At 40.4% G+C, this 23,716-nt stretch overlaps 1 pseudogene; it reads right to left on the reverse strand.

Annotated features, from left to right (window-relative positions):
- Positions 1-7,721: 7,721 nt before the first annotated feature.
- Positions 7,722-12,944, reverse strand: LOC140925731 (uncharacterized; annotated as a pseudogene).
- Between the last annotated feature and the right edge of the window lie 10,772 nt (positions 12,945-23,716).

A 23,716-nucleotide genomic window follows, 5' to 3' on the forward strand; every position in this document is an offset into this window, starting at 1 on the left:
CATACACACACAGGTAGAGAGCCAGAAATCTACTATCTAGGGAAAAGCTTGAGTGAAGAAAGTGTTAGGTGAGTAATGCATTAGCATCACTAGGGAAGAGATGTTTCATTAAGAGCCTGCAACTAAAAAAAACCAACAACAACCAAACGTAATTTGCACGATAAAGAACAATCAGCGCTGCTCGGAAATGACAGGGTTGTAACCTGGGATTTTAAGCTGTATTTCTATGAACTGAACCTTCAAAGGGCCTGCCTAAAAAGGTGGGTTTCCTGTGGTATGTTATAATGCCAGATAAGACTCACGCATCGATCAATCCTTTAAAAATCTCCATTCATTACCATTGCTTTATAAAGCGTAGTAAGTTTCGATGAAAAAGCTTCGATGCAGCATGTTTGCAAAGATTTTTCAAGTTCACTTATCTTAGACGAAACTGGCAAATATAGGAAACCGGTAGGGTTTCACGCTCGAATTGTGATTACGTGATAAGCGTCTGCACAGGTAAAGCTGAATGTAAACAAACAGAGCGAGCAGAAGAAAAACAGCCTTCAACTTCAAGTTATTCTTATCGTTGCTTTTAGTTATAGAGATTGCTGCAATAAAATAACTGCGCTCTTACCTTTCAAAGTTAGAATTTTAGTCAACCTCTTTGTCCTTCCTGTGAACAATTTGTTGAATGTTTGTTTCTCTTCGCAAGAATCAAGTAAATTACCTAGGGAAATCTTCAATCAGTCATAAGCAAACAATTTGAGACGACAATATCGTAAAATATCGTGGTCTCTCTTCGATAGAAAAGTGTCCACTGGATCGCGATAGAAGCCATTTGTGCACGTGTATGATCCGTAACAGATATTTTGAATCACCTGTAGGTTTGGTATGACCAGGTCTTCCTCTTGCCCCGGACGCACCTGACCCCTTGTACTTTTCCTTCAACCATTCAGTCATATCATTCTCGCAGGATAATAAAGGAACCATTCCTGTTTCATGCGGAGCCCATGCGGTGGCACCGCACTAATCACTTACCCCTCCAAAGGAACAAAGTGCCATCGTGAAATTGTCCTTGAATTTCTTACACCTGATAAAACATACCCGCGAAACGGAAGAAGAACGTGACCGCGGTCCAGTCCCACTCTCTCCTATGTCCAAAATGGCGGGCCAGTTAATTTTGCATCATCTCAATGCCCTGGCCTCGTTTGGTTATTGTATTTAGCAACACAAGTTTTTTGTTCTACTATCCAGCTCTCCTAACTGTGCATTCCTTCTTGACGGATGGTTTCATTTACTCTGCTCTAGAGGACTCTCAAATAACGGGTCACATCGACACTGCTATAAACTGCAGCTCGTATATCTCTACGTATATATCTATTTATGCGTGGTCATCCTCCTTTACTGGTGGGTATTTACAAGAAATGTTCGGGCTGTTAACAGACATAGATTATATGCTAACGAATGCTTTCGTTAAGCTAACTTTATCTTGTAATCATAATAAAAATCAGGCCTGACAAAATATAGAGACTTTCCATACTTGGAGCAACGGAGAAGAATTATGACTTGAAACTGAATATTAATCAATGAAAAATTCAAGCATCGTTTAGAAAGATCGTTATATCGAGGTAAGGCCTTCATCATTTGTGCTATTTGATGGGTACTAGGTTTTCAAAGTACAAATTAACCCTTGTTTTGCTAAATCAGGGTATTTGTTGTGCTAATCAAAGGCCTTTGAAAGGTAAGAATCAGAGTATTTCTAAACAATTAAACTGATTTGACTTTAAGAATTCATTTTCACTGACCAGATACAGAATCAGGGCTTCATGTCAACAATTTGGTTTGTTTATGGCATGAATTATGCTCAAAATTCCATTTTGCATAACCTTATAGAGGCATGGAGTGTTTGTGACAAAAATTCAACAAACCGTGATAAGCCGAATTTTTCTCAACTGATTTTGATAATTGGGTCACTAAAGTAAATAGTGGTTTAGGTACGGATGTTATGCAAGAAGGCAGGTACATACACTGATTTTTTGAAAAATGGCAATTTTGGGTTGTAATTTTGACATTAATTTTGGCCAAACTCTAGCCCCAGGCTCCTCTCTGTCCAATACCTTGAAGGCAAAGTTACATACATGAAATGAAAGCTCTATTATAGAAATATTCATAGTCAAATTCATTTGGCAGCACAATTTACCAGTTGGGTTTTATGGCAGTTTCAAAATGACCCCTAAAAGGATGGATTTTTTGTGCTCATAGGGCAAAAAATGAGACCCCCCTGAACCTCTAAAACTTAAAGTCAGAGAAGTGAGCCAGATTGGCTTTTGAAATATCTCATGGCAACCAACTTCTGTGCCAAGTTTCAGCCAAATCGGTCGACCACAAGTTTTGGCCCCTGGAACACTTTCTCAGACAATGACACAAACAAATTGATGCAAGCCTTAACACTTTCAAAATTGCGGTATGTTGCTTTAGAATGCCTTGGCAGATCCGGAGCACAGGATTATCCTTATCCATCATTTTGGGGCGACCTCTTTTCACCTTTTCCATCTTCGAGACCCATCACTATGCAAAGGTCCCAAATTTCCTGCGGACAAGAGAGGCTTTCTTGTGCAAAATGAGTTTCCTCCGATTAGACCATTTTGACAGCCAGAAATTTTCTGATGACTGGAATTATTTTATGTAATTAAGGGGCTGGATGGAGAAAATAGTAATCTTCTAGATGACGTTTCCCTCCAGTTCCCACCTCGCTCTCCCCATTTGTTTCTCTTGTGCCCAAAACCCTCTTTAGTTAGTTAGAAGGAAAGTCATTATTTTACCATTTCTGAGGTGGTGATTGATAGCAGGAATCCAGTTTTCTATGGGTGCGTTCCTTTGCGTGGATCTGGATCAGGATTACTGATCATAGATCACTCATTTCATAGCGCACGAAAGGAACGAGATTTTGGCTCATTTGATCAGTTACCATGGCAGCAGGCACAAAATACAAGTGCTCGTCAGCAGATAACTGCAAAAGGCGCAAAACTTGAAAACATAAACACAACATGGCTGCCGTAAATAGTGTTGCTATTCTCTCACTGATGATGCAATGCTACTAGAGGCAAGCAGTTGTGATGGAGACAAGGAATTTCTTTTGTTTCTGCTCATTACCTGCAAGGAAAGAGAAAACCATATCCGCATGACAGTTACTTTGAACAAATTGTACGGCTCTATAGTTTGTCAGATTTTCGACGTCCCTTTCAGATGTTTCGCACAACAGTCACTTTTTTGGAAGGCTTGCTAGCTGCTTGCCCAGATCTTCCCTAGGGACAAAAGAATGGTGGAAGACCTATCATTGACTTACAGAAGCAAGTTTTAATTACATTAAGGATACTTGGGAACCCTGAATGCCTGAGGTCAGTAGCAGACAGATTTAACATTACAAAATCAAGTGCATTTCATGTTTGTTGCAGAGTATGTGGAGCGATTGCCAACAATCTGTCTGGTCAGTTTATCAAGTTTCCTTCAGGTCAATGAGCAAGAGAAGTGGAACAACGATTTGAGGAAAAATGGGGATTTCCTGGTGTTTTAGGTGCTATCGATAGATGTCATATTCTAGTCAAAGGACCACGAAAAAACCTAAAACAGTACATAAATCATAAGGGGTTTCACTCGCCGCAGTTACAGGTAATTTGCGATGCGGACATGCTATTCGCTGATGTGTTTTGTGGTTATCCTGCTTCTGCACATGATGCCATAGTCTTCAGAAATTCACCCTTTTTCCAAGATGCTGAAGCAAATCCAGATGTCGTATTTCCAAGAAATATCCATCTGATTGGTGACTCTGCATACCCTTTAAAGGTGTGGGTGCTCACCCCTTTTCGAGAAAATGGGCGTCTCACCAGGAGACAAAGATGATATAATTTCGTTCACAGCTTGACAAGAATGATTGTAAAAAGATCCCTCAGTCTCTTATAAGGGTAGATTTAGGAAGACAAAGACACTAATAGAGGTGGACAAGATTGAGGATGCACCAGTGAAAATTGCAGCTACATGTGTGTTACATAACATTTGCATAATTGCTGATGATGGCAACATTGATGACTTAATGGATGATGGTAGTGATGATGATGGAAGTGATGATAAAGATGATGGTGCCCTACCATGTAGAGATGCTGATAGTAAGAGGAATGGAATAATGATATATCTACCTTGCCACTGTATGCTAAATGGGCAAGGAGGTCATACATGGCATGGATAAAACTATGAGGGGACATTTCAGTACCACGTGACTAGGGTTTTAATAATTAGTTTTAAGATAGCTTGCCTTTCAGTTCCGATAAGACCCCTCGAGATCAAGAATAACAAGACAAGTTAGATCAAAATCCACTTCTAAATCAGGACCCGCGAACGTTGGTAACATCAACCACTTAAGAGGCTGTCCGGGTAAGAACCGATAAGGCAAATTTCAGTCTATCACGGATTGCCCTGATTTTTCCCATGTAAGGAAACTATCCTATCCCATGAAGAGATATCACATTTATTTGGACCAACTCAATTTTTTCTCCATATTACAGGAAGATTTTCTAGGTCGCCTACAATGGGACAGTTTGCCGTCGGAAGTGGTGTGATTTAGCTGAAACTTTAGGGCTCTGTCAAACCTACCTTTCAATGCTGAATTAGCTGATTATTTTACACACAAAAGTTTTATCTCTGATTGATAGTGTCAAAGTTTAATGGTTGCATTCTATGGAAAGGTGGCTAAGATATGATTTTTTTAAAATGACCTTTAATTTGCTCAGGAGGAAAAGTAATTTGCATAACGAGAGCTAAACGGTAATTTCGCAAAAGTGGCACCTGACCCAGAGTCAAGTCTATGATAAATCCAGGCAGTGTGCGCACTGGGACTGCGATGCATTGTGGATGTAAAATTTTCAAGGTGGCGGCGAAGGTAGAGAAATTTCCCAGGTTATATGCTTTATATTTCGATAGACATAGTTCTTTTCTGAGAAAGTTATCCACAATTTCTTAAACTTATACTTATTTAGGCTTTTTCTGTGAAGAAAAAAAATCAACATTCCTCATTACAATCTAAAACACGGAGCACAAAGATTCATCCTCTTTGAGCATGAAATTTTAACTCGTTGTTTGTAGAGCTATAATTTCTATCATAGTGCTCATTGACGACAGAAGCTAGTCTTAAGTGTTTTTACAGAGATGGTTCTACGCGAAGGTATAAACGCTCCCCACTTTTTGTAGTTTTTCCAATTAAAACTGACATGTTTTCATAATAAAATGTGGCCTCGCACAGAGGTGACATGTCAATGGAACTGTCACTCTTGTAACCACAAGTTAGAAAAAATAGTTCAATGGTTATATACAAGAGCGTGAAGCCTGTGGACGATTGTGTAATAGTTTGTTATTCTACACAAAGTGAATGAGCAAGACTCGACAGTCAAGCACATGTTCAACAACTCACTATATTCTCTACAACCCTGGCATGCTTCAAGCATCATGCCACTTGTGACGTAAACATTACATTTCCTCTTACCTCTAGTTTGAAACATAACATGAACAAACAAAAAGAAACTAATAATCTAACCTTACTAAAAAAAAGCATGGAGCAAAATGAATACTAGTAGATCCTATAACACTGCTATTCTGGAAAATGTCCTGACCTAGTGTAAAGTTCTCTGAACGTCACTTAAACGTAATCTTAGATGTTCTCGAATGTTCATAATCAAAACACTAATATGATTTCGACAACAACAACAAAAAAATGTACATAGTCACATTTCTTGAATCAGCCTCCTGGGAGGCTTGGACACACGAGCGGACCTCCTTGTTGGGAGTTCAGCTTAGGCACTTGCACTTGAGCTGGTGTCAACTGGTACTGGGTCTGCACTTGAGTTTGTGTCAACTGATACTGGATCTACATGGTCTTGCTGAAGCTTCTTAAAATCGGCAGAATTGCGAGTCACACTCCGGTCGGCTCCTTCAGCTGTCAGCATACTGTGGTTCTTGTTTGTGACTTCTAGTGGTACTGGATGGTATGGTGTGGAGAACTTCCCCGTCTTTGGTTGCTTTACCAACACAGTATCTCCAACCTGTATGTCAGAATTCTTAATAGGTCTCCTGCTCTCAGCGAGAGTCTTCGTCTTGAGTTTCTGGTGGGCATCATGCTCACGCATTAGTGCTGGTTTCAAGTTTGACTCACATGGAACAGCAACAGGGCAGGGCAGCTTGATCCTGATTGGTCTTCCAAGGAGGGCAGTGGTAGGAGCGACACCAGTAGTACAATGAGGAGTTGCTCGATAGTTTCGCAGGAACTGGTACATCTGTTGCTTCCAGTTAGAAGTTGTATGGAGCACTTTGCCAAATGTTTTCATGAAGCATTCCACTTCGCCGTTTGCTTCTGGCCACAGAGGAGTAACTCTAGGGTGCTTGAAACCAAGATAATCTGCAAACTGGGCAAACTCGTGACCATTAAAAGGAGGATCGTTATCAGACTTGACAACTTGAGGCACACCATAAGCGGCAAATACGCGATCTAACTTAGGAAGGACCACTTTTGCAGAAGTCGAATGCACAATCTCAACTTCAGGAAATCTTGAGTAATGGTCAATCACTATTAGAACATAATGCCCTGCTACTTCACAAAAGTCAATGCTCACTTGTTGCCAAGGACCATCAGGCAGAGGGGTCATTTTCAACGGTTCCCGAGAGGGTTTTGGTGTAGCAATCCGACATGGAAAGCACTTCTTTACATTTTGGTCAACAGCAACATCCGTTTTTGGAAACCAGACTGTGGATCTCATCAAACTGCAGGTCTTGACTAAGCCTTGAGCACCCTCATGAGCCAATTCAATGACACGCTTCTGAAGAGCACCAGGAATTACAATTCAATTTCCATGAAGGACAATGTTACTATCTACTGAGCTAAGTTCATTCCGAACATTTGCAAAAATCTTAAGGGTACAACTCCATTCACTGGCTTCAGGTTGTTGCACTGGCCATTTGAGATAAGACGCATCAATTCCTGTAGAGTTGCATCTTGTACTGTACCCTTGATGATATCATCTTTGCTTGGTGCCTTGGGTGTGGCTTGTGTCATGACAAAGTCAACATACTGCTCTGCAGACTCAGCAATCAGGTCACACTGCATGGCAGCTTGTAGGTGTCTTGATATGTAATCAGCTGGATTTAAATCCCCTCTTGAGTACAGAACTTCGAACTCAAATGACTGCCACTTCAGACGCCAGTTGTCAATCCTTGCTGAAGCTTGGGAAGTAGAACTGTTGAAGATATGCAACAGGGGCTGGTGGTCTGTTATCACTTTAAAGTGGCGTCCTAGCAAGTACATGCGGAAGTGATGACAACCCCAAGTGATGGCCAATGCTTCTCATTCAATCTGGGAGTAGCACCATTCTACACTGGAGAGTGCTTTACTGGGATAGGAGATCACTTTGCCACTTTGTATCAGCATAGCACCTAACCCAACTGGACTGGCATCCACAAACAGAACAGTTTTCTTGTGAGGATCAAAGTAAGCCATGACTTCATCACAGGTGAGACTACACTTCAGCTGGTGTAGCGCCTTTTGGTGGACCTCTTGCCACTTGAATTCGACGCCTTTGCATGGGCGGATCCAGGAATTTCTGAAAGGGGGGGTTGTACACTACCGAAGTAGCGTTGAACACCAATGGTGTGGAAGGCGAGTGACGTCCCCTGCCTCTGGCGCGATCTCTTGAGGGGGTCCAGAGCCATACCCCTCCCCCCAAAAAATAATGTTTACGATTTTTCCCTCGCTAAAATGCCATTTGCAGAATTCCTGAGACTTGAAAAGCGTTGTAAAGGCATGATATAAAATCTGGAATTTACCTTATTTCTCATTCAGAAACCCAAAAATAATAATGCATGATTGAAAGAGACAACAGTATCAACAATAGTTATTTGTACCTCAATGTGCCTCAATCAAACAGCGTAGCCTGAAATAGTCTTCTAGGATGAGCTTTTACAAAAGCATCGCAGATCTCGTCTACTTGGAATCTCTCCGGATAATGCATGGCGATCACAGCGAGATCTGAGAAGCGCTCTTCAGACATCGTTGATCTGGTGCAGGTCTTGATCCGTTTCATGAGTGAAAAGGACCGCTCAGCTTCCGCACTACTGATTGGTAGGGTGCACGCAATTAGAAGAAGACAATGGATGTTTGGAAAAGTATCCTCGTCACACGCACCAAGTGCTAATAGAAGATTGTTTGGAAGTTCCTTCTCTGCTGACTGCCACATCGTTGGCCATCTTCTCAGCTCATTTCCAAGGGATTTGGGAAATGGAAGGTCATTCTCCCAGAACAACATGCCTTTTGCTGCTTCAGATAGTTCCTGGGTGTTATTAACTATGATTGAGGGTACTAGATAAAGCAAGTGACGGGCGTGGCGATCCTCGTCAGAAAATCGGTCTTGCATTTGAATAATCAGGGAATCAAGAAGGGGAATAGCCACAGATTTTTTGTAGTGATCAATTGGACTAGAACTGGGAATGTTTGAGCGATTCCTCTGTATGCTAGTCTTTCTGGGTATAGCTTCAACGATTCCTAGTTTCTCAGAAAGGTCTAACATTTCTTTGTACCAGACTTGAAAGTCAATGTCAATGTTTTTTCTAGCAGACTTGATGTTTCCAATTACTTCGTCAACCATTGTGTAAGCTTCAAAACATCTTGATCTTGTTTCTGCAGCTTTGATGCAAGAGCTTTGACTTCATCAAGAATATTCTTGGTTGTAATGAAAACCACTACAGTCTGGAATGACAACAATGAGGCTTTCAGTCCCTGGGCTTTTGTGATAGTATATTTGTCCCAATTCCAGCTTCCAGTAGACAATTTCAAATGTGGGTACTCGTTGGGGAAAATAACTGCATCTAGAAAGGTGACAAGGAGCTCATACATTTCCAGGAAAACATCTAGGCACGTGTGTCTTTCCACCCAGCGAGTCTTGCAAAGACCTGGAAGCTTGCTGTGAGAATTCTCAGGCAGGTATTCTTTCAGTGTCAACTCGAACAGCTGCTGCCGCTTAGGGCTGTCATTTAAGAGGTCTGCCCGTTCAGTTGTGTATTTATGCATTACAGATTGCTCATGACAGTTGCGGATTCCATCCTTGCCAAGTGCCTTAGTGTACGATTTTTGGTATTTTTGGTATTGCTGTGACCAATACACCTGGTGTTGTTCCCTTGGTAACTTTGTGAGGGAATAAGATACAGTGACTACAAATACCACCTTCAAGTAAGTTACTGTAGCAAAGCCAGGGAAACTGTTTTAGCCATTTGGATTGAAAAGAAACTTTCCACGTCTTCTTTCCTTTGGTAACTTGATGAGAATGAAGTATATCGGACTCAGAGGGCTTCCAGTGAAACGTAAGGTATTGCATTCTTTTTTCATCTGTAATTTCGTGCGATAATCGCCTCAAAACATCCCACGAGCCTTCAGCAGCTTTCACAACAGTACCCAAATCGATCTTTGTGCCTGTGGTTGAACCAGCAGTGGCAGCCACAGGACCTTCTGTAACTACATCTAAAATTTATAAAAACAATTATTTGTATACATTCATAACTCTTAATATGTTAGTCCCTTACCTACTTCAAATAACCTCAATAAAATTGAACACATACTTTTTATTTGACAAAATTTCAATTGACAATATTTGAAGTTGTCATACACACAATTTAAAAAATACCATAGCCTGCTGATATTTTACTATACAGGTCTCATACAAAATGTCTTGGTTAGACCTTCAGTAAATGTTGTAATAAACTATTTTCTATAACACAACACTGTTAAGCCACCATATTATATAACATATTTTTACTCTTAGCGGCAAACAAAACTAACGTCATATTCTTCCCCTAGAGCATAGATATGTTCTTCATCTTCAGAACTGCAAGATATTTCAAAAAACTGAAGGTGATTCAATTTTTTTCAAAATCAGTCTTATGTCTTTTCTTGCAAGGCTTACACCAACCAGGCACAGAACATTCAATAAGCATGAAGAGGCAGTAATTGTTGTCACTTGATTGGCAGTGAATCCTACTCGGTTGAGAGATAATTCTAGAATTTCTTAATTGCTTTAAAATAGCAGTACAGCAACAGGTATCTATTTTTTGACAGTCATTAAGGATCAAGGTTTCAAGAGGAGAGGACTCAATCAATAGGAAATTAAGGGATGATATCGGTTGTCCACTTAAATCCAAATATCTCAAATGTTTAGAAAATTCTAGACTATTTCCTAGTAATGCTTCCAGCCTCATTTCCGATGTTGTCATTTCGATATATCTTATGGAAAAATATTTGAACCCACTGGAGTGTGACATGATGTTAATAAACTGTTCTTCACTTAATATCTTATGTGCCACTCATCAAGAAGGAGGCAACTCCACAGAATGCTGTTATTGTTTACAATGTGCCTCCACCTTTGTGAGACCAGGCATAATGTTTTAAGCATTTCTTTAAGGGAGAAGTTTTTAAACACCTCGACCAATACTTCATCAGGCAAAGCTGTGTACAAAACGAAATTAATACTAGTCAGTTTTACTTGAAATTCTCCAGACTTCTTGCATCATTTGAATAAATACTCTTTTCTCGGACTGGTCAATATAAGTTTACCATTCAGGTAAATAAAAATGAGCATCTTCTACCTTCGATCCTGGACACTTCAGCTTGATCATCTGGGTTGCTGAGTTTTGGTAGCTTGTTCGGAGGAGCAGAACAGCTTCTTTCTGTATTTATCGCGACAGTTCATTTAGAAGTATTAATTAAGTCTTAATATCAAGATAAATTTTAATGTATCTGCCTCGGTTTAATGAAAATTTTATTTCTGCTTACCTTCGTTAATATCTTCATTATTACTCGCGGATTCTTCAGACCTTGATTCTTCAGGCGCTGAATCTGCAAAATGTTTATATTTGAAAGGAATGATTTTCTCGCCAGCCATTTGGCAAGATGGCGGCGTGATGGAAAATGCACTTTGTTTATGAATTACACGGTATGTCGAGGATACTGGCTGTTGAAAACAGTTTTTGGTGTTATAGAATTAAATTAAAATACTTCTTTTGAAAAAGAACCAAGAACGTACCTGATTTCTTTGTATAAAAATCTGTTATTTTCTTCATTTTCCGTCAAACGTTGTACACACTTCAACAATACTCAAGCATTCGGTCGGTCTCAATCTCTCTCGTCTACTTTTCAATGAATGTCACCTGTTCATGTCGCTTGTTATACCTGAACCTGATACGACCTTTGCGAAATGTACATTATCTTTTCATAACTTGACAAGCAGTCGAATGGTAAAAGTGAAATAACTTCGTAAAAACAATTTTATTCTATTATTATTTTACGAAGAATCAAGCAAAATAACAAAAAAAAATTCTCAAAGGGGGGGTTGCAACCCCCTCAACCCCTCCCCTGGATCCGCCTCTGCTTTGTAGGTGAGGTCACACAAGGGAGCAACGATGTCTGCATAATTACAGATGAAACGCGATAAATAGTTTGTCATGCCAACCAGGCTTCTGACATCACTGACAGAGGTTGGTGGGTCAGCTTGTTTAATTGCTTTGACCTTAGCAGGGTCAGGGGACATTCCTTGTGCACTGATGACCATTCCAAAGAACTCAATTCGAAGCATGTAGAAGTGGCATTTGTCTTTGCGAAGAGTGAGGTTCAGCTCTTGGAAACGAGTCAGCACTGGAGCCTTATCATGTCCCTGAACATTCACTCCGCAGATTATGACATCACTTATGTTCTTAACATTTGGAATGTCACTTATGGCAGAGGCAATCACAGTCTGAAACTTTTCAGCAGCAGCGTTAATGCCAAAACTGAAATGCTTGTACCTGAATAAGCCAGTGTGAGTAGAGAATCAGGTAATGTGCCTTGAGTCAGGGTGCAACAGCAACTGATGACAGCCCTGATTTAGATCCAATTTGCTAAACACAGTAGGGCTATTCAGATCATGTATCACTTCATCAGGGGTAGGCAGCAGATGTCGCTCTCTCGAGATAGCTTTGTTTGCCTCACGCATATCTACGCACAAACGAACACCACCAGGTTGCTTTGGCTCTGGGACTAAGACAACGGAAGACACCTAGGGGGTTGGACCAACAGCAGGCTCAATTATGTCCTGTTGAAGCAAGGACTCTACACAAGTCTCTAGGCTTTTGCGTTGGTGAAAAAGAATTCTTCGGTGTGTTTGATGAACAGGACTCACATTTCCATCAATATGCAGCTTAACTTCAACATTCTTCATTTTTCCAAGACCAGTGAACAGACTAGGGTACCGCTGGAGTACGTTTTTCTCCACCGATACATTTGCAATCTGAAGTATTCTTAACTCTGTGGCCGTGGTGTATCCCAGAAGAGAAGTTTTACTCTCCACCACAAGAAATTCAGCGTCGACTGCACTACACTTTGATTCAATGAGGGCTGAGAACTTTCCTATCACGGGAAGCAGGGTAGATGAATTGAAGGCATAGACCCTTGTACTGCAGGGTTGCAGGTCGACACCAAAAACTTTAACTGCATTGGAACTAACAATGTTCACACTCGCCCCAGAGTCTACCAAGAACTTGCACACAACACTGTTCACTTTCAAAGAGACAAAGGGAGCACTGACCTTCGAGGCGGGGACTTCTAACTTGAATGTATGCTCGTCATCAGAGCTTGACAAGGTCTCATGTTCCTCACATTCTGCTTCCAATCGGTTAACATTTTGTTTTTTCATTTTCACAGGGCTGCTTGCCTTTTCGGGAATTTTGGGTCTCATCCGACTTTTACGTGCAGCATTTCGCATAGTGATCATATTTATGACAGCCATTGCACTTGCGATTTCACGCAGGACAACCCGTCTTTGAGTCTTGTGACCAAATTTCACCACAATTGAAACAATTTTTCTTCGGCTGTGATGGAGTAGGAAGCACAGCATTAGCCGCATTTCCTGACTATTCCATATCCTTTGCTTGCATTTCCGAGATTTCCAGAGGTCGTGCCACATTCAATAAGGTCTCAAGTGTCATGATCGTATCTCTTAAAGCCTTGTGTTGAAGACGCTGCGATGAACAGGATAAAATAATCTGTGATTTAATTTCCTTGTCGACATCCCCAAACTCACAAGTAGCAGATAATTGATGCAAATGAGAGTGAAATGCCTTCATGGACTCGCCTGGGTTCTGTCAGGCTTGCCAAAACGTGTAAATTTCATACTCGACATTCTTCTTCGGATCGAAATATTATGTGAGCTTTTCTTTTGCCATTGCAAAATGGTCACCTGTATCCACTAAAGTTTCAAAAATCTCGCACACCTCTTCTCCGGTGTAGTAAAGAAGAAAAGCTCGCTGTCTTTTCTTATCAGTGATGGCAGCAGCGACGAACAGATTTTCAGGACGTGTGATCCACCTTTGCCAGCGTTTGCACCGTCAGCATGGATATCAAAAGGATGGAAGTTTGGAAGAGCGGAGGCGATCATGAAATCGGCAAATCTGTCAAAAAGACTGTTCCAGTTACTTGCAGCAACATCCCGTACTCGTGGCCAACGTAATGGGTTGTTATCATACACAAAGTGAATTAGCAAGACACAACAGTCAAGCACCTGTTCAACAACTCACCATATTCTCTACAACCCTGGCATGCTTCGCGCATCATGTCACACAAGACATAAACGTTACAGATTGCACATAACAAATGTCAGATTTATGAAAAAATGTATGAATGAAAAATGGCCTATTAAAGTCTGATTGAAAACAAATTAGACCAAGTAAAATGATAATGTGATGCATGTGAAGCCTCTGAGAGTGTAATGAAAGCACCTGAATATTTTTTCCTCAAAGATAAATTATTTTTAAATACAGATAAACCCTGTACATTTTGAAAACAGCTACCCTTTACGAAAAAAAGTGGTGAGAGAAATGCATGAGTGGTGTCATGCAGAAGCCACCAAGCTGGCACTTTGATTCTAGTCAACGTAATATTCCCATTGTTCTTATTACACTTGACTGTCAAATTAATAACTATCTCTGTTAGATAGACGTGTGTGACGTGTGTGTGTGTGTTTGTGGGTGGATGTTAGGATTATTGTAGTTTAGAGGAATTTGGAACAGCTAGGCAACGAACTGCTTAAACACTGAGGTCAGTCAACCTATTTACCCCAAGAACATAGTTATATCAAGGGATTTGCATATTTTGGTGGCTTGAGTTAATACAGCTTATCTCATAGATTTACTAAGTTATAATTGGGGAACCAAGGCTAAGGGAAAAATAGTTGACAGGAAAGGGAATATCTGTTGTAGTTAATTTTTTATCTCAGGTAATTTTTATTTTTCTTTTGTTTTAGGTATTTTAATGTGGAGTTGAAACAAAAGAAAAATAAAATTTACCTGAGATAAAAATTAACTACAAGATATCCAAAGTGGGAAAAAAAAGGGTTGCTACTAGGATCCACCACGGTAACAACTGCTAGCCGAAAAGACTGAAGTAAATAACACCTATGACACAACATTTGAATTAAACAAAAGTAGTTTGAGGGAGGGGGGTCACAAGAAAGGAAAGGGGTCTCCCTACATGTTACCCGTGATTACAGTAGATTTGTAAACACGGATAACATTTTCACATTTTGTGAATTTAAAAAATTATTCTTATCATACAAAAAATATACGACGACATATGTTTGTACATACTGATACAATCATTCATATAAAAAAGTAAAGGCAAAAACTATGAATGTCACCTAGGCTCAATTCTTGTAACTTAATCTGCTTGACTGTAAGAGGATTAGTAATCACAAATGCTGAATGCCATTTTCAATTTCAAACCTTACATTCTGTGACTCATACCAACATAGAAAGCAAGGATACTAGTTTGCAGTATTTCCTCATTATCTTTTTATTTAAGACTAAAGATCCCTGAAGAAAGTAGTGCTCAAAATTATTTATATTTATAAATGAGACACAACTCACTGTATATGTATTGATATCTTTAATTACTTTTCATTTACTTCAGGTGTGATAAATACAGATGGAAAAACAAATGACAAATGCAAACAGGTTGCCAACAGAGACGTAAATCCTGGTAAAGCTGACCCACTAAAGTTCTCTCATAATACCTGGCAACTGTTGTAGGGCTATCCTGTCACAGAAGGAAGCATACAGAATCTTAGAAGATTTTCAAGCCAACTTAAGCATAAATTCATGTTGCTAATAATGAAGAAATTGTCGTAGTACCTCGCAGTTCTAGTTGCACTAATCTGACGATGAAATCGTTTTTCCGGCAAACCACGTGTCTCACCTTTAGTATTTTCATGACTGCAGCATAGAACAAAGCAGCAATTCTTCGATTTACCAACTGCATGTGAGTGATTTCGAACAAAATACACTTATTAACCCAATGACACTGTTTTTCCCCGACAACTCAATAGCCTTTGTTTTTACAGACGTCTCTGGAAGAAAATAAAGGTAAATCGCTGATTTCTACAACGTATTTAACGAATATTCGTCTCTGTAGTCGCTTCCTGCAAGATGTTCACTCCTCGCCATCTTGACACAAATGATCAGATTTTGAATACCGCCCATGATGCTTAGCGATCCCAGTGCACACACCACCTAGATAAATCAGAAGTACTAAGACCAGTCTACTTCTTAATGCCATAAAATTTGTGGGCACTCTTCTTTGCGTGCTGCACAAAGTGCCATTAATGATCCAAAATTCGCCATTTTGGCAGTAAGGCAGGTCCGCATCTGATTGTCTAATTTCCACAGCCTTAACATTTCTAGTTATCACCAAATGTCATTAGACCCTTTAAATGTTGGACTTTTGAAAACTTGTGGAGAAAACTTGGTAATTGCTTTTCCTTGTTTTTTTTCTTGTCGACGAACAGAACGTGACTTCTTTCTCTGTATGCAAATTAGCCTTAGATGCGTCATTTCAACAAATTGACAGGAAATGTAATCCTTGTATTTCACATTTTTAAGGGAAAACCACCGAAAAACACGAACAGGCATGTGAAATAAAAGAAAATTTGTTTATTTAAGGAACTAAGAAACTTAAGATTACTATAAGCAAGTTTAAACGATAAAGTTAAATGCTTAGTAAGTTTAATGGAAACTGAGTGCCTGCCAAGATGAAAGGATGTTTGTTAACCACGTGCTGTAAAGCCATATGTCATGGTATGTCGGTTCGAACTGAAATACAACAGTAAAAAGGAGAAAACTAATGTAACTAATACTCTAGGATAAACTGATGTATTTGAGAATGTTACAGCTAACGTTCACAATAACGTTAGCAACTCAGACATGCCAAATTATGTATTTATGCCTATCAAACGAAAGCCTAAAAAGATGATCAAGTTATACGATGACTATACTTAGGCGGCAGAAAACAGTTAATAAACGTTATTAACAATATAAGCCTAACCTAGTAGCTCCAAAAGGTAACAATATTCCGAAAATTGCCGACTCGGTAACAATAAAGGAGCAATAACAACAGCTGCCAAACTAAAGGTAACCAAAAACGATTAAAAAGAAAAACTTAAAACTTAATGCAATAGATTAGAGTACTAACTTTGGTTTGCACACACAGAAAAAGTTGACTTGCTTGAGTAGATGAAGACTGATGTAGAGAGAACCTATGGCGCAATGCAGAGTTTAAGTTGACGGATCGAAGTCTACACTAGTACTGATACCTGAGAAAGCCTAATCTATATAGTCAGATAACCAGAGTATAATACCATCAACTGATGTGATACAACTCACTTTGACAGTGAAGATGACTACCGCACAGGTTGTCGAAACGTCGGTCACTGTCAACAACAACAGGACTTCGTTCACCCAAACGATCAAACTCAACCTACTTTTGAAGTGACTCCTGAGTTCAAACCTTTAGCAGTTCTAATCGGTATACTTAACAAAACAGACACACAAGCAAGACCTAGGGATAATGGCAGTTTTCCCAGCGGAAATGTCAGCCAAGGGCTGTTCCAACACATTGGATTAAATTAAGCGCAGTAAGCTTACGTGAACTTGCAGTGTTTGCGCACGTGGAGGCTCGACAACTTTGTGAAAGAACCCGGGGTGAGACATTGCACAAGCCGTCCCAGCAACCTTACGATTACAAACATGGGCAAAATTACAATTTAGGAGTGTACAACCCTTGAGGCCATGAAAATTGCGGCATATAACCCTACCATCTGGCGTAAAGCTGGCAAATGTGTTCCGCTGGTTGGTAGTAGAAGCAGATGGTTTAGTAGTGACTGTGGGTGCGGTAGGTTTATAAATGGGTTGAAGTAAAACCGTATGCAAATGTGTGGAGTCAAGACTCCATGAAAACTTATAGATAGCCTGCAATTTCTTAAACTCATGATTGTACATAAAAATGGACTTCCAATCAAACCTAGCTATCAACTCCATTGTTTTGACCGTGTAGGCTAGATAATCTTGAATAGGCGATTGAGTAGATAATTTGTCCTCTGAGAGCAAACTATAAAAATTATGGGTGTTCGCTACCACCCACTTGGGGATTGAAATAGACTCTAATTTTGGCTTTTTTGGCCAATAAGTCACCAAAATTTTACCACTTCCTTGGTTGCCCAAGGTCTCTTCCTCTTACTGGGGCACAATGTTATTTACAAAGTCTATTATTAGCAATGGTTTCTCACCCTTCGCTGTCTTCATGGGTTTGAGGAGGAACATTTCTGTAATTGCGGGCTGGTGAGATGACTACAAGCGACGGACCTCACATGCTCCAGCATGCTGCCAAATTGTGTCCGTGGGTCAGAGTTGGGGCTGATCTTCCCAACCAGCCAGAAATTCATCAAGAGGAGTTCTGCCTTCAGCATCGCTGAAATCCACCTTTGGTAGATCCTTGGTTGTCAAGCGGGTGGCATTGTCCTTACCAGCAGCATCTCCTGAGCCAGATTTTCGGAGCTTTTTGATGAGCTTGCGCTTATCCACTATGGGTTTCCACAATTTTGACTCTTCCTCCTGATGCTGCAATTCTTTTTCTTCCAGTTCTAAGGTCCCTAACTCAGCTGCCAAGGCGAGAAAACTGCTTCACTCTGAGGAGAGTTTTCCATTTCCTTTTCAGGCGAGGATTTCTTGAACTCCTCGCAAAACTTTGAGGGAATACCCCAATGGTGATCTTCAATAGGTGTTTTACACCCTCGACATTTTATGACTCTGTGATCGTTAAAATTCATGTTGATTTAAGTTGCGTTAATTTTGTTGAGCGTTAATTTCCGCGATGTTAATTAAGTGCAGCGTTAATTTTCGCGCTCTTAATTTCCAGTATTTTAACCCCAATTCTGGAACCTGTCCAGACATTCTTGACACCTAAAAAACATTAACTACAAGCTTTCTTTCTTTCGATTTACCCTTTATTTTTCATCTTTCACAAAAGCTAAAGCGAAGGTTTACAATATTTAGAGTTCATCTTCATCTTTGTTGCCATCAGAAGTGATGTCAATATCTTCTCCTTTGATTTCGGCCAAGATAGATTTTGAATCGTCACCGCCAACTGTGTCTTAATCGTGTTAATTTCCTTTATTATGAAATTGTACCTCCTCTTTCACGTTAATTTTCTTTATGCAAAAGTTGTTTACTATTAAATTCGCATTAATTTAAGTCGCGTTCATTTCTAATACCTTAATTTCACGGAGTGTTAATTTCCTATAATAAGGTAGTACAAGTATCACTCACTATTCACACCCTTCAAGGCGCTATAGCATGCTTACACTTTTGGTTTTCGGTTTGGTTATGCTGCACTCTATCACCAAGTTCTTTCAACTGAAGACCAGTGTGGAGTTTCTTGATGACATCATGCTTCCTATCGTATTGCTGACACATTTTTCTGCGACATTTCTTCCTTGGTTCCTCCGATGATTGTCCCTTGTGTTTTCCTTTGCTTGCTAAAGTAGTCCAGGACCGTTTTTTACTGGACCACTTAAAAAAAAGACAGAACAGCAGCATTTTTCAGGACAGTCTTTTTTCCTTTTCCATCTTCGCTAACTGGGTAATCCATCTCACGGAAATGCAGTGAGCAGATAGGTGTTGTCTGTGACAGTGAACAATATTTCCTTGCTCTGCAAATTTTGGCAATCCAATGATCTTTTTGCTCATGTTTCTTGGGAAATCGAGGAAAACGCAAATGCTTGTTCTTCTTTGAGTTAGTATTGCAGAAGGGAACACAGCAGTTGTGGGGCATATATATTCTGTTTTGCATGAATATTTGGCATCAAATCTATCTGTCATCTCAGCTGTCATCAGCTAGCTGTGTTAACATATACCCCCAATTTCCAGCCTCACTTTTCGTATTTGATATTAAGCTTCTTTAATGTAGGGGTGGCGAATGGCACCTCGAAAAACGTGGCTCTTGGAAATCTCGAAAGCGTTTTTTAAGGGTCTCGAAGTCTCGTTTTCGCGCGTTTTTTTGCGCCTCGCAGTCTCGAATTTTTTTATCGACAGGTCTCGGAGTCTCAAATTTTTTCTTTTTTTGTTTTTGTTTGGTTTTCAGAAGTCGAATTTTTCAGAGTTAAGGGGTACATCTTATGGAAATGAGCGAGTAAATTAAGACAGTGTCGCACAATAGGCATTTTAGATTCTATATATTTACTCGACCATCTGTTAATGACGTGCGTGCTCAGGTTTCCACTAACAAAAAAGTTGTGACATTGGATCTAAAATGAAGGGGCGTGCTGATTCTAAAGTAAACATCTAACTACCGTAAATTATCATGTACTATACTCGGCATTTGCTTACCGTGTGTTTTCAAGTGCTTTTCTCGTTTCCTTCACCTGAAGTAGTAAGTGACCTCAACTATATGAGCCATACTGTACTTTGTATGTTCTTCTCCCTTACCGGAACTCTTGGTTATCGTTTTTGTTTACCTTCTGATGTATCTCATGCGCCTGCTGTGCAAGTTGGTGAACCTCAGTTCAGTCAAGGACAAAAAAGATAGTAATGGATCCCAATCCAAGTGTGAAATTGTATACATTTTAGGCATCTTAATTACTGATGAACAGTTACACATTGATATTTTCTGGAGCAACCTTATTTAGTGCAGAAAGTCTGCTCCTTAGAATATGCACTTATTGTCCATTACCTTTCACTTCTCAACTGTTAGTCCGATTGTATTTACTTTTTTAGTGAAGATGATGAGAACTGAGGAATTACATTTTAAATGAACAAATGATCATTGCGTTGTAATAGCTCTTTAAGCAAGCGCAAAATTACCCAGCAGAATTCGAACCCATGGTCTCTGCGTTAGCTTGCGTTAGCGCTGCAGTGCTCTACCAACTAAGTTATGAAGAAGTTTACATAGTGAGCAGGCCAATTTGAGCTAATTTGTTGTATTCTAACATCATAATTGTCGGTTACTGGACATATCTGTGCGGAAGCCGTAGGGACCTCCCCCTGGAGGAACTTGCACCGTTTTCTTTTCTTGATATTTCTGGCCAGGACTCTCTTCTTTGAATTTGGCTCAGTTGAACTACACACTGATGATAAATGTCTTCATCAATCTCCAGATGAAAAGTCATCCTCGACATAACTAATGGTGCCTCCCTCAGCTGTTAGCTGACAAATAACTTGGTTTAGTTTGATCCTGCCAGTGAACTCATAGTGAAATAGCAAACAGTCCTCTTGATCTGGATAGTATATATGCACTTTTGCTGCATCACTAAGAGTACTGTTTTTTTTCTTGTCTCCAATCGTGTGCCAACACACCAACTAAAAACATTCCTGAAGCTCGTTGATCATGTCACACAAGGAGGGCGGATCCTTTGCCAATAAATTCAGGGGTGATGGACCCACAATCTTCTGTGGTATCTGCACTGTCACTTTCACTGCTGCTCGAACCCTGTGACGCAAGGCTGTTTCTTAATTCCACAAGACAAGGAGAGGGATTTGCGGTCAGTACGCGACTGCCATAAGCAGAAATAGGAAGGGTTCCGGGGTTATCCTTTGTGGATTTAGCTCGGACTGAGAGCTGTCGCGTAGCTTTACCATACTCTTGGGCCCACTTTCTTAACTCAGTCACCTCTTGGGTAGTGCCGGGATGTTTAGGGGGCCAGGGGAGTTTTGGTAAATCCCCAAAGCTCACCATTCCATCTGTGACCTCATAGTAGCTTCGTCGGTTTGTGAAATAGTTGAATCCACATTGTGTCGTTCTCTTCACTGTTTCCTCTACTGCAGCGTACTGCAGGACAGAAGGGACATCATGTACCTCCCTCATTTTTGAGTTGAAGTGTTCTACGATCAGGGTCACCAAGGATTTAGGGCAAACCTGATTAAGGTAAGTTTCATCAATAGTCTGTACCCGAGCTTGGATTGATTTTAAAGCTTCTAATGTCATCCTTATGCTACCAACAGTCTTTGAAGATGGTAGCCAGCACTGGTCTTTTCTTTTGTTATGGCTGCTTCAAAGTACTGTGTAGCACCTTCCATAAGGCGAATGGCAGTCGAAATTGGTACAGGTCATGAGTGAATTCCGTGTTCTCACTTGCTGCAAGAAGTTTGCGATTGCCCCAGTTGGAGAAATAAGCTTTAGCACCCCAGCTCCTGGGTCAGTAATATAAAGTGAATTTCCTTCGGCACATATACATGCCGGTTGAATAAACAATGCAGTTTTTTGACACCCATCACAGGGTTTTTGTTTTGCAGAACCAATCACATACTCTGCTTTGACACCACCTGTGAGTCTTCCTACCTTGCGAGCATCGACATCACTGAAGTACACGCCACCTGAATCAACATCTGTTAAGCTGTATACTCTGCTGCAGGTCGCTGTGTTGTTACTCACTCGCTTAACATACGTTGGCTCCTCATTTGCCAAAGCAGTGTCAGTAACGTAGATTCCTCCATCTTCCTGAGAGTCGGCCACAAAGAGATTATGGGATTCTTTGCCGTAAACCAGTCCTGGACAACACGCCCTTCTGGCATTGTGATAAATGGCTTGACGTCTTCCTTTAGCTTTGCGCCAGTGAAAGTGAGAGTTACTTTCAAAATTACTATCGAGTCACACTGTGAAACATAAATCACGTCATGGTTGTCGTTGGCAGCTAAAGCCAGAGGGCTGATTTCATCAATAAGGATTTTTAACGCATTTTCTTTCGAGGTGTCAGGAGAGTTTTCTTCGATTCACTCTGAGAGAAGCTGCCTCATTTGTGCTACAGTGGCTCTTTCGCCTGGCTGAAAAGATGATGATTGAGAACCTCTTTATGAAGACGTGTTTTTTTCATTGCTTTCGGATTGAGTGTAACAATGTTACCGACATCTAGGTACGATGAGCAACTCTTTTCTGCGACAAAAAAAACACCAGATTTATAAATCACACACGTTGGACTGGAAAGGTCTGGCCACAATTTGTACATCAGCAGGGTTGTGAAGCTTTACCTTGAACAGGATACCAAGCATATAATCTGTGGTGTACATGGCGCCAAAGTTTCAGGTACAGACTGATAGTGGATGTTCAAGCACGCCTGGTTTGTTTAGACCGTACTCTTTCCAAAATATCTTGGGAACAAGTGTGTGGACCAAAAATTCCATACTTTGTATGATTCTCTACACAGGCTCTGCATTACAATCGGCAATAATGCTTGTATCCATCCTGTCTCTTCCTCTTAAAGCAATATCAGTTACAGCAGATTTAAGCTCTTCAGTAAAGGACAAATACAGCCGTGCAGTGCGCAGCATCACAAGAGAAAAGTGGGTATTGTCAATAAATAGAAACCAGTTGCTGTGTGACCTATGTACATTTTTCCTGCATGTACAATGTCCGGATTTGGAGCGGTCAATGTGCTGTAAGAATCGCAAAGCCCTTCTCTTTGATCTGTCTGCAGAGGCTCTAGAGCAGTTTTCAATTTAGATTGCCAGTCAGTGGTGATGTTAAAGCAAACAGCTCTTTGGCATGGGAGTTCCTTTTCTAAACTCAAGGCTGGGCACCAGTGCATGAAACCGTCACTTTTACAGGCTTCACAGACCGCTTTACTGGAAAGACATTTGCCACATTCGGTTGTGTGGCACACTTCTTTGACCGTTAAACCTTCACTTCCCTGTAGGCAATTCAAACATTGCTGCAATTCTCTCAGCCTTTTCACATGGCACTGCAGAGTTGAACGTCTATCCCCTTCTGACCCAACAAAATCGTTTCCAACAATTAATGATGTTTTGTTATCGAGAGTTGTGATGCTCATTATTTCAACCTCGGTTACAAATTTCTTATTAGCGTGTTGATCCACTTCGAAGCTCGATTTTAGGGTGAAACCATCCTTAGCCAAGGACACCGGTATAACCTTAAGTACGTTGCTGTCAACAAGTGATTTGACGTTGTTTCTTTTACTGAAAGCAATTCTAAGGAAGGCTATTAAGTATGCCCGGATTAATCCACTTTGGTAAAAGTACCCTTCTTTTCTGCTTGACGGTAAAGGTAATGGGATATTGTTATTCTCCCAGTGAAACTCGTGAGTCGACCCTCTTCCTCTTTTAAACATCTGTTTACCCATAAGCAGGTTAAACATTCTTGAGTGTCCACTTCATTTAATGGTTTCACAAAAGCTTCGAAGAACTGGATTGTGAAATTGATTGGTGGCGTCCCCAATTTCGGTCGCCAATTTGAGTGAATTCAACACTAAGCGATAAAACAGGTGGGTTCGAGGTAACCGGCCTGAAGGAACTTCTTGATCAAGGAGTTTAGCTGCTGGATCAAGCTCAAATTCATATCCAC

This window comes from Porites lutea, chromosome 2 (assembly GCF_958299795.1).
Source record: "Porites lutea chromosome 2, jaPorLute2.1, whole genome shotgun sequence".
In the NCBI taxonomy this organism is placed as follows: Eukaryota; Metazoa; Cnidaria; class Anthozoa; order Scleractinia; family Poritidae; genus Porites; species Porites lutea.